A 12,541-nucleotide genomic window follows, 5' to 3' on the forward strand; every position below is an offset into this window, starting at 1 on the left:
AAAATCCCCGCCAAGAATTTAGCTCATCTTGTTTAAGTACCTATCAGAATACTTGACAAACCCTGAGCCCTGCGCTTACCACGTGGCTCGTGCATACAGACAGCACAATCACAGCGTTCGGTATCGGGGAATAACATACGGCCACATCGAAAGCCAAGGCATTTCCATGGGAGTCTTTCCATCATCTCCATTTTTACATAAGGTCTATAACTCATAACCACTCGTTAATTCAAATCATTTCTGACATTCTATTAACTTAAAAATATAATGTAATTTAATAAACTTATAACTATATTAGGAGTGGTTTCTAACATCACAGATTGGTACTATCTTCTAACATAAGTGGTATTCGTAGTGAAGTACTAAATATACATGAATAACTTCTTTTTTCCTTTCTTTTTTGCATGCACAGATGGAGTCCAGCTTCAAATTCCAGATTTTTTCACAGCCCAGGACATGCAGGTTGTATCTACTGAAATACGAAAAGTCAAGGGCCCATTTGTAAGCATCAAAGTGTTAGTCACTGAGGTGGATACCACTTAGGCACTTCTTTAAAGGATTCAGAATACTCATGTCAAATACCAACCTAGCTTTACAAATGTTTTCTATTTTGTGCTAAGAAGTTATGTGCTTTCATTGCAGCATCATAAAAAGCATGCTTTCATAAGTAGCATCTTATTTTGTAAGCAAGCAACCTCCTTCATAGAGATCTGCAACCAATGGACATCAGGAAATCTGTATTGGCTAAACACAGTGTATCTTCCTTAAAATTTGAAAACAGAACCCACACTATTTAGTGCAACTTATCTTCATGACACTTCGAAACAAAAAGTCTTGCAACTCTCTTCTAGCCAGCTTCAGTATCACGCAATGCTGCAGATGAACCAATGAGACCCAACGGGGACGCGCCGCTGTCGGTCGGTCTGCAGGCAGTCGGAGGCACGGTGAGAGCCTTGACACACAGGATCACAACAAGGCCACACAAGCAATGCACAAACTAGCTTAGTTTCAGTCGATATTGACATTTGATGAGCTCGTACTTAAATTTTCCGGCTGCGGTCAGAATCATCTCTATGTAAACCTAAATAATCGGATTGCAGCCTGTGGGGATGCAGCCAGCTCAGACCCTGAGCTAGCCGAGATAAGGCTGTGAGGAGTGTGCCCCGATGGCCAGAAGTGAGGGGCAGACTTGCACAGCCTGAATTTTTATCTATCAGAAAAACAAAATAAATACATGTGCGACTAAAGACAATATAAACTCCTTGGAAAGGCATACAGTCTTGAAGCTTTACACCCTTACACAAAATTCAGCCTACTATGTATTGAAATTCTCCTTCGGTCTTAAGTATAATTCAAATGTTCTCAGAACTAATTTCCAAAACTTACCAGCTCAGATGGTAAATAACTACAAGTTATTTGATCGCTAAACTTGTCAGAAACTGCAAAAGAGATACAATCCAATTGTTGTTGAAAGTAATGGATACACTTCTCTGGTCATCTCATGTCAGGTGCTAACAGACATCAGAATCACTAAACACCACTTTCACAAGACATCATATGTATGTGAATATTTATGCTGAAGAAACTTTGAATTCTATCCAAATGTAAATGCCACAGTGTAACTGATCCGTCATGACCATGACAGTCTTCCAGAGTATTCTCTCTTCTAAAAAGAACTAAGATTATGAAAAATTCAGGGGTTGGTGAGAGTGAATGGTCAATGGATTAGAGAGCTCTTCTACAGGTTACTAATTTCATTCCCTCCTGTCAGCAGAGGCTGAAACCAGTTCCCAGCTAACAGCTGCACAATGCATGAGACGGGTCTGTGATCTAGTTCATGCTCCAAGTAGGTACCAGTGCCCTCGCACAAAGCTCGTGCTGTAATTGGCAATTCCGGAGCAGGGACAAAGCATTCAGTGGGCACGAAGATGTCCCCGCTAGAAGCAAGCTCCTGTAGAAGCACTGTATAACACTTTGCAATTAGTAAGCATTAACAACAGGCTACCCCATCGTTCAGCAAGGTACAGCACACAACCCAACACGTTTTAGGTACGGGGATTCTGACATTCAAAGCAGAGCATACAAATGACAGAAGAAGCATGGCTGAATTTCCCGTAGTCATTTGACAACCTCGCCTAGCGTAGTCCAGCCTCCATATGTATTTTAATTTTGAGAGTCTAATTAATGCTGATCTCTGCTGAAGACATGAAAATACCGATGTGCTGGTGAGCTGGTGAAAGGTGCTCCCCCTAAAAATATTGATTCCGTTTGAAAAGTAGCTTTTTAGAGAAGCACAAGACACATTCTATTGTTATTGGTAAAACAGACAGCTGTAAGCATCTGCAAAGAACAGTTGTTTTGTGTTTTTGTTTTTTCCCAGCACAGATATTCGCACTAGTTGGAGGAAAAATGGATGCAATTTCAGCATGATGTTGATTAGGCTTTGGGGATCCCAGTGGACAGAATCGAATCCTGACAGTAAGGACTGAGGACCAAAGCAAGTGGTTTGCACTCAAAAGCCATTCTGAAGTGCACTAGAGGCAGCAAGCACAATATACCACACATATAACAAATGCATATAAGTTTCATTCTGCTTTTTTGTTGTTGTTGTTGAATTCCTGCAGCTTATATAATTTCTGAAGCATCTTCCCCTCACGTCCAACTTTAAAGCTCACTTCTGACATCACTAAATCATGTCAAGTCTCTGTCCAAACACCATAAAATGCTTGTTCCTTTCTTTCTCATGCTCTAGTTATACTGCATCTGATTTCCTTCATAATACCCCCTTTCAAAAAGTTTCTTGTGTCTTTTAACAGAAATGTTAGCTGCTAAACAAGACACCCAACACACTTCAGAGTTTGGCACGTGTAGGAGTTAGACTTGCCCCCTTTCAACAGCAAGGAGCAGCTCAGCACCACGTGGAAAGGTGCCCTCGGTTATTAAAGACACCCAACACGAAGAAACATTGAGCATGACTGGGTCCCAGCAAAGAGCGAACCACTGGTAGCAGTTTCACTTACTTAGATGCATAAATATATCTATTTTTGGGCCTAGTTTTAAAATAAACATCTGAATCACCAATTCTGTGCCTGTGCATAAACATTTCTGTATAGATTTGACTAGAAGGACAGACATCCTAACACGAACAAGTTACATCGATCATCGCTGCAATGCACACTGCACAAATAAAGGAGATAAAGCTGACTGCTAGGCAGTGAGACTATTTTACCTCTTAGATATTGGCAGGAATTAATAGTACAAGATAGACATTAGATACAACAAAGAGGTCTTGCAGTGGGGAAAAAAAGCTAAACGCTCTAGTAAGGACCGAAATGATGCCACTGCTTCAATACATTATTTATAGAGCAGACTGTGCACGGTTTTGCAAGTCTATCTACTGAAGACAGTCTTCAACTGGCAACTTTTAACTCAAAAATCAAGTGTTGATCAAACTAAACATCACCACTGTAAGAGTGAGCACACAAATTGTCAGCCAATGTCTTACCAGTAACAACATGGAACAAAACTTCAAAACAACTCTATGAGGCCAATGGAGCTAAGCAAATTTACACTGGATTCAGGATGTGTCCCAGTGTATAATTCCTTCCTTCACTTCATTAAATCATGTTTACCAGCACCTACATTGTACTAATGGGTGCATAAAGCTATTCTGCACCTGTCGATTGCCAAGGCATCTGTGCAAACACAACAAAATGGAAAGAAGTGAAGCAAGGAGCCCTATCTTTAAAAATAAACCCAAATCAATACAAATAAAACGTAAGCACTTGGCATGTACGGCTGATTTCTTGCGAAGTACAAATGGTATCAAGGTGTGTTTTAGCCCAACACTACCTACGTTTAAATAAATCAGTTTATATATCTTACTGAAAGATATTCTTTGCATTTAACTTTCCTAATGCAAAAGAGTCAGTCTTCAATGGGCAAATGCTCAAGAGAAATTAACATGTTGAGTTTCAGAAGAGTTTGTTTTTCTTTCTAGGCCCTACTTCTGTTTTCTCACTAGACTCAGTGCTGGTTTATTTTGATGGCTCTGAGGGAATCACCAGTCCTGGTAGGAAATCTTCAATTCTGCTTTGTGCAGAATTGTGTGTGTGTTAGCACTCCTAACTGTGCTCAGCTCAGGGATAGCAGTGGCATTTCTGAGACAGCCAGCACAAAGCAGCAGCACAAATCCAAGAGGTGGAACTTCCACAAAACGTTACACTTGCAGGAGTAGCTGTTATTGCCAGCTGCAGCAGTCAGAATATCAATTTGCTCACTGCACAAATTTCAGAAAGCGTGATATAAAAGTGAAGGCAGCCTTATCATTACCTGCTTGTTTTCATTTCGGAAAGCTGCTTCCCCTTACCTTCTTTAAGTATCTACTAACACATTTTTTATTGCGGTTCATCTTGAAAATTAATCATCATAAATTTAAAAACATTCTCTTGCAGATCTGTCAGCTTTGTAGAGCTACTTCATTTATTACAAGACCACATGATGCATCAGAGCTCTGTATTTGAACATGTCATATTTTCACTTTGTTTTGATACCACATTTGAAAATTGTTCCTATCAATCTTTCACTGGAGCCAAAACTTCACCGTCTTGTTCACTGAAACATTAAATGTCAAGTCACACAGATAAATAAAAGCATTTGCAAATTTAACATCAGCATTTGCAGATGCAATTATTTGCAGAAGTTTCCTGTTGAAAGGGTCTATGGAAGAGAACCCACAGAAGTGATGGAAGTCCATAGTCAGTATCAAAAATGATTATTCCTAATCATTTTGGTCATCAGATCACACCATAAGTCAAGAGACTCCACGAACAGGCCAATCTTTAAGTAAAATTTTCTAAGTGTTTACAGTTCTGTTTCAAAAAAGTATTACAACTTGGATGCATTTCCAGACTTCACTTAGGCATTGTTTAAGATCCATGATTTTCTGCATTGCATGCCAGTAGGGAGAAAAAAAAAACAAAACAAAAAAAACAGGCCATATACTTACATTCCCCATAATGCATCATTTTCTCTCTAAACAGTGGCAGCAAGCAGGCACATCCAATACTGTATTACTTTCTTCTCTCATTCATGACGATGTCACACACAGGTTCTTTGATTCTGAAAAAGAAGCATTTCCCAGGTTCTAAGGAGAGAGGTACCCCAACCAATCCATCATGCTTTGTGTGTTAATGATAGACTCATGCATAAGAGGCACCAGAAGCAGTGAGAGGCAGCAGGCATGAAAAGGAGTGAATCAACTGTCAAGGGTTGTGATCTGAAGGACTGCAAGGCTGTGATTAGAATTTTCAATCAGGACTTCCACAATTCATCACGCTACCAGGGAAGGAGGGGGGGACATATTTCTTCATCGGCCCTTTCTCCTATTGGCATAACAAGTTCCAAGGCATTAAAAAGGGGAAATCTTAACACCTTCGTTTCAGACACGTATGTTTGAATCTTCAGGGAGTGAAAGATTTTTCTGGGACTGCCTAACTGCCTTCTTGTGTGCATACTGAAAACTGAAACGTGGTTATCTGCAGCACAGCCTTTCAGCTGATGGAGAAGGAAATGCAGCTCTTCCTCCCTCTCCTCTTGTCCTCTTTTAGACACCTGAGTGAGAAGGAGACCAGGAAACTTCTGACTTGTCTTCAGGGATATGAAAAGGAATAAAATCCAACAGGAATCCTTAGTCTGAACTTGCCAACACTCTGTGAAACTTAAGAAAACAAAAAGGCAGAGCTTTTCCCATGGAAAGTATTCTCAGAGCCTGCATTGATCGCCTGCAGCAGATGACAACCAGCACAATCACATCTTCAAGAGGTGAGAAGGACCAGCATGTTGACTGAGTGCCTAAGTTCAGAGAAATCAAATGCATGACCCAACTTGGCTTTCCTCATGGCATTTGTTCACCTCGGTACCACCCCTACTGACCCACCGAAGAAAAAGACAACCCCACACCATGACAGCCTCCATCGGGACTCAGAGCAGGGCTGATTTCACAGCTCTGCTACGGCCTCCCTTTGAAACCATGAGGAAATCATAAACTCTTCGCATGTCTTACTGCTTCTTTCCCCCCTTCCTTCACCTGTGAAATGTAGTGACTGTCTCAGTGAAACTGGCTGAGCACCAGGGCCCTCTGAATGTCAGCAGACCCCAAGTGCCACCGGGTGCCAGCAGCCTCTGCCCGCACCGGCCTCACCGCGGGGGCTTTGCCTCCAAGTTGAGGTCCAATGACAGCCCTGCAGATTAGGTATTTATCAAAATAAATGAATGAAGCATTATTTAAACAGGCAATTTTCATGTTAAGCTATGAATAATGAACGGTAAAGACAGTTCTTATTTGCATAATTAATGTTTCGGTTATTGATATTCCTTCAGAGGGTCACTAGCCTTTTTTCTCCGAGTCAATTAATTAATAAAACAACCCTTTTTATGTAGGTAATTGCAATCACTTTAGTACTCAAAGGCATGTAAAATATCTGATTTTTTTTTCTTAAATCTTGCAATCGTAGTGACACAATGATCATTTGCATACATGTAAACACCAAGCAGGTCCATTTAACTCATGACTAGAAAAGAATCCTTTGAAACTAATGGGAAAGAAATACACGAACTATGGGCAAACATGACAATACCGGCGACTTTCACCACGCTTTCCTTAATGCAAATCTCAGCTTCGAGACTCAAAATGCACAGCTGATGGTGCCAATCTGCCTTCACGCTTAGCTGAAGATTGCACTAATTTAGGAAAGAATAGATTTTTATGGGAGAGTAAATGCAAACCAGGCAACTATTAGCAAGCAGGAAGCTTTAAGGGCTCGCCATTTCACAGGTAAGCTTCTTGCAAGCAGAAGCCTGGCTGTACAGGACCCTGTCAGAGAAGCACTGCCCCATGGGGTGAGGCACTTACACCGCTCGGCAGCCGCAGCCTGCGGGAAGCAGCAGCAAAGCAGGCAGCACATGAAACTCAACCTGGAAAGGTCTGCTGAAGGCACTGCTGGAAGACTGGGAAGCTACGAGGTTAAAGCAGTTAGGACAATTTCTCAGTAGAGTATTACTACATCAGTTTAAATGCTAGGCAGCCTGCCTGTGAGTTGTTACCTGTCTCAAGTCAATTACTACAGCTTCTCGTCTCCACTCACAATCCACTCCAAATGCTACTGCAGAAACCATTCTAGTGGCCTCCTTCATCGCATGTCTCCTTAATGTAGGAGAACATCGGGATTACCCTTTTTATCACACATCGTATTCTTAAGCCACTATCACAACTTGTACTTGTTTGACCCTCCCTATGTACACCACCACCATTTCCAGCCAAAGCAGCACCTTCATGGGGCAGTTTCTGGGCTGCCCTCTGAAAGCAGTACCAGAAAGTTTTACAAACCCAATTCTTTGCTGTTAACATTTCACCTGGAAACTTCTTTTAGGACGAGATTTAATAAGAGAGAAGGAAACAGAAGATATCAATGTCTGAGCATACTGCTGGCCAGCTGACAACCAACAAGTCCCAACCTTCTGGTGTTTCCTAAATGAAATAACTAGTCACTACTATCAGGCATTCTGGAACAGAGATCTTCTTGTTTTCCTTCTATGTTATACAACACCTTATCACCACCGGGAAAATAAATGAAGAAAAGAGGGACACCAGTCCACTTCTATAATTCTGGGGAATGGCTTGGCCATATGAATTATAAATGCTACTCTTTGTTTTTTGTACTCATCTGCATTTTTTCAGCTGCTAAAATCTTGCAAATATTCCAGACATCATCAAGAATCACTTCAACCTCTTCAGACTTCCAATCTCAAATCTGATCTCCATCTCAGAGATTATATCAAAACGTGAAATAACCTAAAAATTGAAAGTCATTTCACAGAAAATGGACATTGATACTGTAGGCAAAGCACATTCCACTTGCAAATCCTCTATTTTATGTAATCCTTATCCACGATCTTCCACAGGACTGGTTTGATCTCTCTTTTGGCAAACATATCCTGCAGTACTTTTAACCACTACAGACCTTTTTAGCCAGTGCTTGGTTGCACATTCAACTGGTTGCTCTACGAAAAGGCATTTGAAACATGCAACAGCAAGGAATGCAGCCACAAAGTAGATTATGAATAAAACACTCGTATATACTTTTCTGTATTTTTCAGTAATTACTCGCTGCCAAGGAACTAATACAGATCTTCTTCTTCAGTGTCTCACTTCTAAAGGATCGATGTACTGTGAACACAGGCACTGCAGCCTTAATACAGGTTCTAAATGCTTCTTACATGACAAAACTCTCCTCGACAGCTTTCTCCCAAGCACTGAAGAGCTAGCTAAATAGCTTTTTATTAATGTATGTGTGTCTTTTTGTCAAAATCATACTTAATAAATACAAAGAACCTGCAATGGAAATATCCAGGAGAAGGTGTAAATGAAAGGCTAGATTAACAAAGCCCTGTTAAACCAAGTTAGCAATTTTATCTCCAGGGATAACAATTTGGCTTGCAGTGGTGGGCTAAATAATGCAGTTCAACACATTACGAATAGATCTGTGTTCAGACTGAACGGACTGTTAGCTCAGAAAAGAAGGCAGGAGGGAAAAGAAATGCTGAAGTAGCTCCACTGCCTGCTCAGAGCACTCTCCCTCTTCCTTCTTCCAGAACTGTCATGACCATACTTCCATTATTAGGTTTTCCACAGGTTCTCTGAGAAAAGACAAAAATGGTCTCAAAATCTGTGTCTTTTTGAGATGAGACAGTGAAAAGCTTCTCTGCTGTCAGCACCACATGTTTCACTTCGAGTAGTTCTATTTTTAATTTTATTTTTTTAATGTATGCACTAAAATTTGAGAAAAATGTTACTACATTTAATGAAACTATTCAAAAACCTCAGGATTTAGGTTAGAAAAGGAACATCAAACATAGGCTTGGCTACAGCAGGCTTTCTAGGGAATAGCTCACTAAAGCAATCTTTTGATAGGTAGGAGATTTTTCTTCTGTACAAGCAATGATTGTTGAGCACAGATTTTCAGTGGTCTCTAGAGATTTAAAGTCTTAGAAAGACCTAATTTCATTCAAAAGTATACACTTGCTTTCTCCGGATCTCTACAAGTTCAGATGGAATACAGAATTAAGCAAAAGATGTCCTATAAATATAATCTAATGCTTTCAGGTTTGCTACAGAATATTGTTTTGACTTTAAAAAGGATTCTTTTCAGATTAAAAAATAACATTTCAAAGTAAGGGGGAAAAAAGTTGTTACTAAAGGACAAAGTTATGCCTGGGGGAAAACAGAGAAGAGAAATGTATAATTATGTCAAAATTGGCAAGAAAAACTAAGGTATCTGTTTCCATCCCAGGCATGCACATGAATACTTTTAAAGCATTCCTATAGTATTCCACCAATGTTTTCCCTCCAATTTTTGCTGTAGAAGTCATAATTTGTACTCCAAAACAGATCCATTTTCACAGATATCCATACCACCTGCCCTACTCGAGACGGGAAGTATTTGTTAGCCAAGTAGCATTTGATTTTAAACATTCTGCAGAATCAACGCAAATCATCTTGAACACAGCTAAAAACTTTGCAGTTGCATATATTAACTAGAGAGATGCCAGGAATTCCTAATACCCTCCTTTTTAATTCCTTGTATAACTTCTTTTGAAATGAAACCTCTGTAACTAAAAGGATTCCAAACTTCTCCTTTGTGCTGCCTTTACAGGACAGGCCAAACATCACAAGCTTCACAAGAACTGTGCACGGTGCAGACAACGAGACACACTCCGGTGTTTTTATCTTCCTCAAGAACTATTTCAGCTCGTACATATGACCTCCACAGCTTAACTGATGGCTATTCAGTGCATCACTTACAAAAAACAGCCACTCTCATTTCCTTTACACTCCTCCTCGAAGAAATAAATCAGTATCTCGACTGATTGAAACACTTAGCTGCCAGTCATTCCGCTTTGTCCCTTTGCTGCCTCACGCCAGCCTGCATGAACACAAGAGATGCAGAGCAGTGATTAAATTGTAACACGCCGCACGGAGAGCAATAACTAAGTGAGCAGTTATAAACAAATAACACAGCTCTTCACAATTCAGTAAAACAGATTATTTGATTTTGTGCATGGTTTTGAAAGCCGGTCCAAGTAGCAGTGTTTTCTTACTAATGCAATAACATTACTGCTTAATGGTGGAAAGCGCAGGAGAGCAATAGATGGTCTACAGATAAGAGCAGAATGTGCAAGCTTAACAATACAAGTTTATCTTCCTTATGAATTACCTAGGCAGTGCTTTTATTATACGAGATCCATTGTTTCCTGATCTGCAAATTACTTCCTGAATCTATTAACTAGAATAGGAGAAATGTATTTTTCAGTCCTATTCCCTGGGAAAAAAACCACAATAAATCAATTTAAGCAGGTGAGTCTAAACTGGCAACAAGGCCAAGGTATTTCAAGTATGCAATCACTGGCTCCCTATAACTCTAAAGCTTTTTTTTTTTTTTTGCCTTTTTTTTTGGGGGCGGGATCACAGAAATGAAAGGATTTAAGTGTAAATTACACAATGATAGTACAATTCTGAAGTATTACCATGCTTGTGAGGGATTATTAAAGATCAGGTAGGATTTTTCTAGCCTTACTTCAGACACCTCCAGGGAAACATATTCTGCAATGCTCTGTAGGAGATAAAGAACACCCTAAGTATATTAAAAGGCTCATAGATATAATTCCATGAACTACAAGCTTTCTTTGTAACTCGGATATCTTAACGTATACAGAACTTCTATCATAGTCCTTGCATGTCTTCCTTCACAAAAAATAAAAAAATTACATTTCCAGTCATACACCTTGTATTTGCATTTCTTCAATTCTCTAATGAGGGCACAAGAACAGAAATATTTTTATTCATATTTTCTCCTCCCTCTTAAACTCCTCCATCATATCCCCTACTCTTTCTCCTAAGAAAAATGTTCTGCTCATGTACAGCCACTAAAAATCCTACAGTTTTTCTGAACACGAAAGGTAGAGGTAGGAGTACTTCCATATGCTTTCGAGAAGTGAAGACAACAGCCAGCCCCAGTATCATATGGCAGGGTGTTCTTGCTAGTGACACACCAACTGCTAGGAAAACTCCAATAAGCCAGGTTTGACTCACTGCAGGGTAGCTTGGTAGCATTAAAGCTTCTAAACAAATATGAAAGGCGAGACACCCGAACCTACACGCACCTCCTTCAGAAGCTCTGCAGAACTGTACAAGCCCATCTACCAAGCTGGATTCATTGGTCAAGCCCCTCACATTTCATATCCACTTTTCACCAAGACCCAAAGACAAGCGTGGTTTAAATTCTGCACTCCTGCGGTGTGACTCGAGCAGAGTGGGATGTAATCCTACGTGTGCAGGTTCTGTCCCAAATCCGGTCAGCGGGAGTCAGCAGCACCCCCGGTGCTGGTGACCTCTGTGCTCCACCACGCAGCGCTCCTCATGCTCTCAGAGTTGCCACTCGTGTGCTGAGACAAAAAGGCAGGTCTGCCCTCCGTTGTCTGCCTGAGATGATCAGACATGGAGTACATTAATGCGCACGTAATCTGTCTGCAATTCTTTTTTCCAATTACCTCTTAAATCTCCGATCTTGAGGTCAGATATTTCACTAAAAGGTGTGAGCCATTTATTTACGATGCTGCTATGCACAGCAACATGGCTAAATAATTCCCTGCAAGTTACCTGCACCCATTTTCTCCACCCGAGGCCGGGGCAGGAGGCACCACCTATTGCTGAGGTCACCTGGCATCTCCCACCCTGCTTCTCCTTGCAGTTGCTTGCCACTTTGCCAGACTTCAACTGTTCAGGCTGCAGTTTTACACGTCAAACGTGGCTGCTTGGGGGTGGTGTTCACAGCATGAGGGAAGAGGAGGGAGTTGAATCCCTTCCAAGATTTAGACTACGGGGAAATGCAGTGTTTTGACCATGTTTTTCTTCACTAATCCTAAAAACCAACAAACAAAAGACAAAAACAAAGAAACACACACAACTACCCGAATTGTAAAGTTATAGCAGATTTTGTACATGTCCGACGATTCTTCTTTTATACTGAAATCCCCTCGCACCGTCAGCCCTCCTGCAGCCCCCAGAAGGATGAAGACATGCACGTGAATTCCTGTAAGTGCTGTGCCACTAGACGGGCTGTCCCTGCAACGAATGCTCTGAACCGAAATGACCCAGAGCGCTGGAACTGATGGTGGGGTGCTCATCTTTCCACAAAGGCACCCAGCGAGCTGCTGGATTCAAATGTAGATTGTAAAAGAATCAGACCAGAGAAGAGAGGAATAGACTTGGACGTGAGATCTCATATTGCAAAGACTGCGAGAGCAGAACGTGACTACTGCTCAGCGATGGGGGACCCATGAGGTTTAGGCTGGCAGTCAAGAGGCAAAAAGGCTTCAGGGAAGGGACGGGATTAGGATGGGTGGAGAAGAGAGGTGCTGAGCCCAGACCAGGGGCCAGGAGGAAAGAAACTCACAGCACCCAGGAAATTGAGACCTCACACGA

General features: G+C 41.0%; 1 protein-coding gene across 18 annotated transcripts in view; it reads right to left on the minus strand.

Annotated features, from left to right (window-relative positions):
• Window positions 1-12,541, minus strand: part of DAB1 (DAB adaptor protein 1) — a 417,778-nt gene that overhangs the window by 120,382 nt on the left and 284,855 nt on the right. For 13 of the 18 annotated variants that reach the window (XR_005821955.1, XR_005821956.1, XM_040565219.1 and 10 more), the window contains one exon: window positions 5,009-5,121. The exons of the other annotated variants lie outside the window; for them this stretch is intronic. The gene's annotated coding sequence lies outside the window, so the exon portion shown is untranslated. The remainder of the gene's footprint in view (window positions 1-5,008; window positions 5,122-12,541) is intronic. 18 annotated transcript variants of the gene reach the window in all.

This window comes from Cygnus olor, chromosome 8 (genome assembly GCF_009769625.2).
Source record: "Cygnus olor isolate bCygOlo1 chromosome 8, bCygOlo1.pri.v2, whole genome shotgun sequence".
Lineage (NCBI taxonomy): Eukaryota > Metazoa > Chordata > Aves > Anseriformes > Anatidae > Cygnus > Cygnus olor.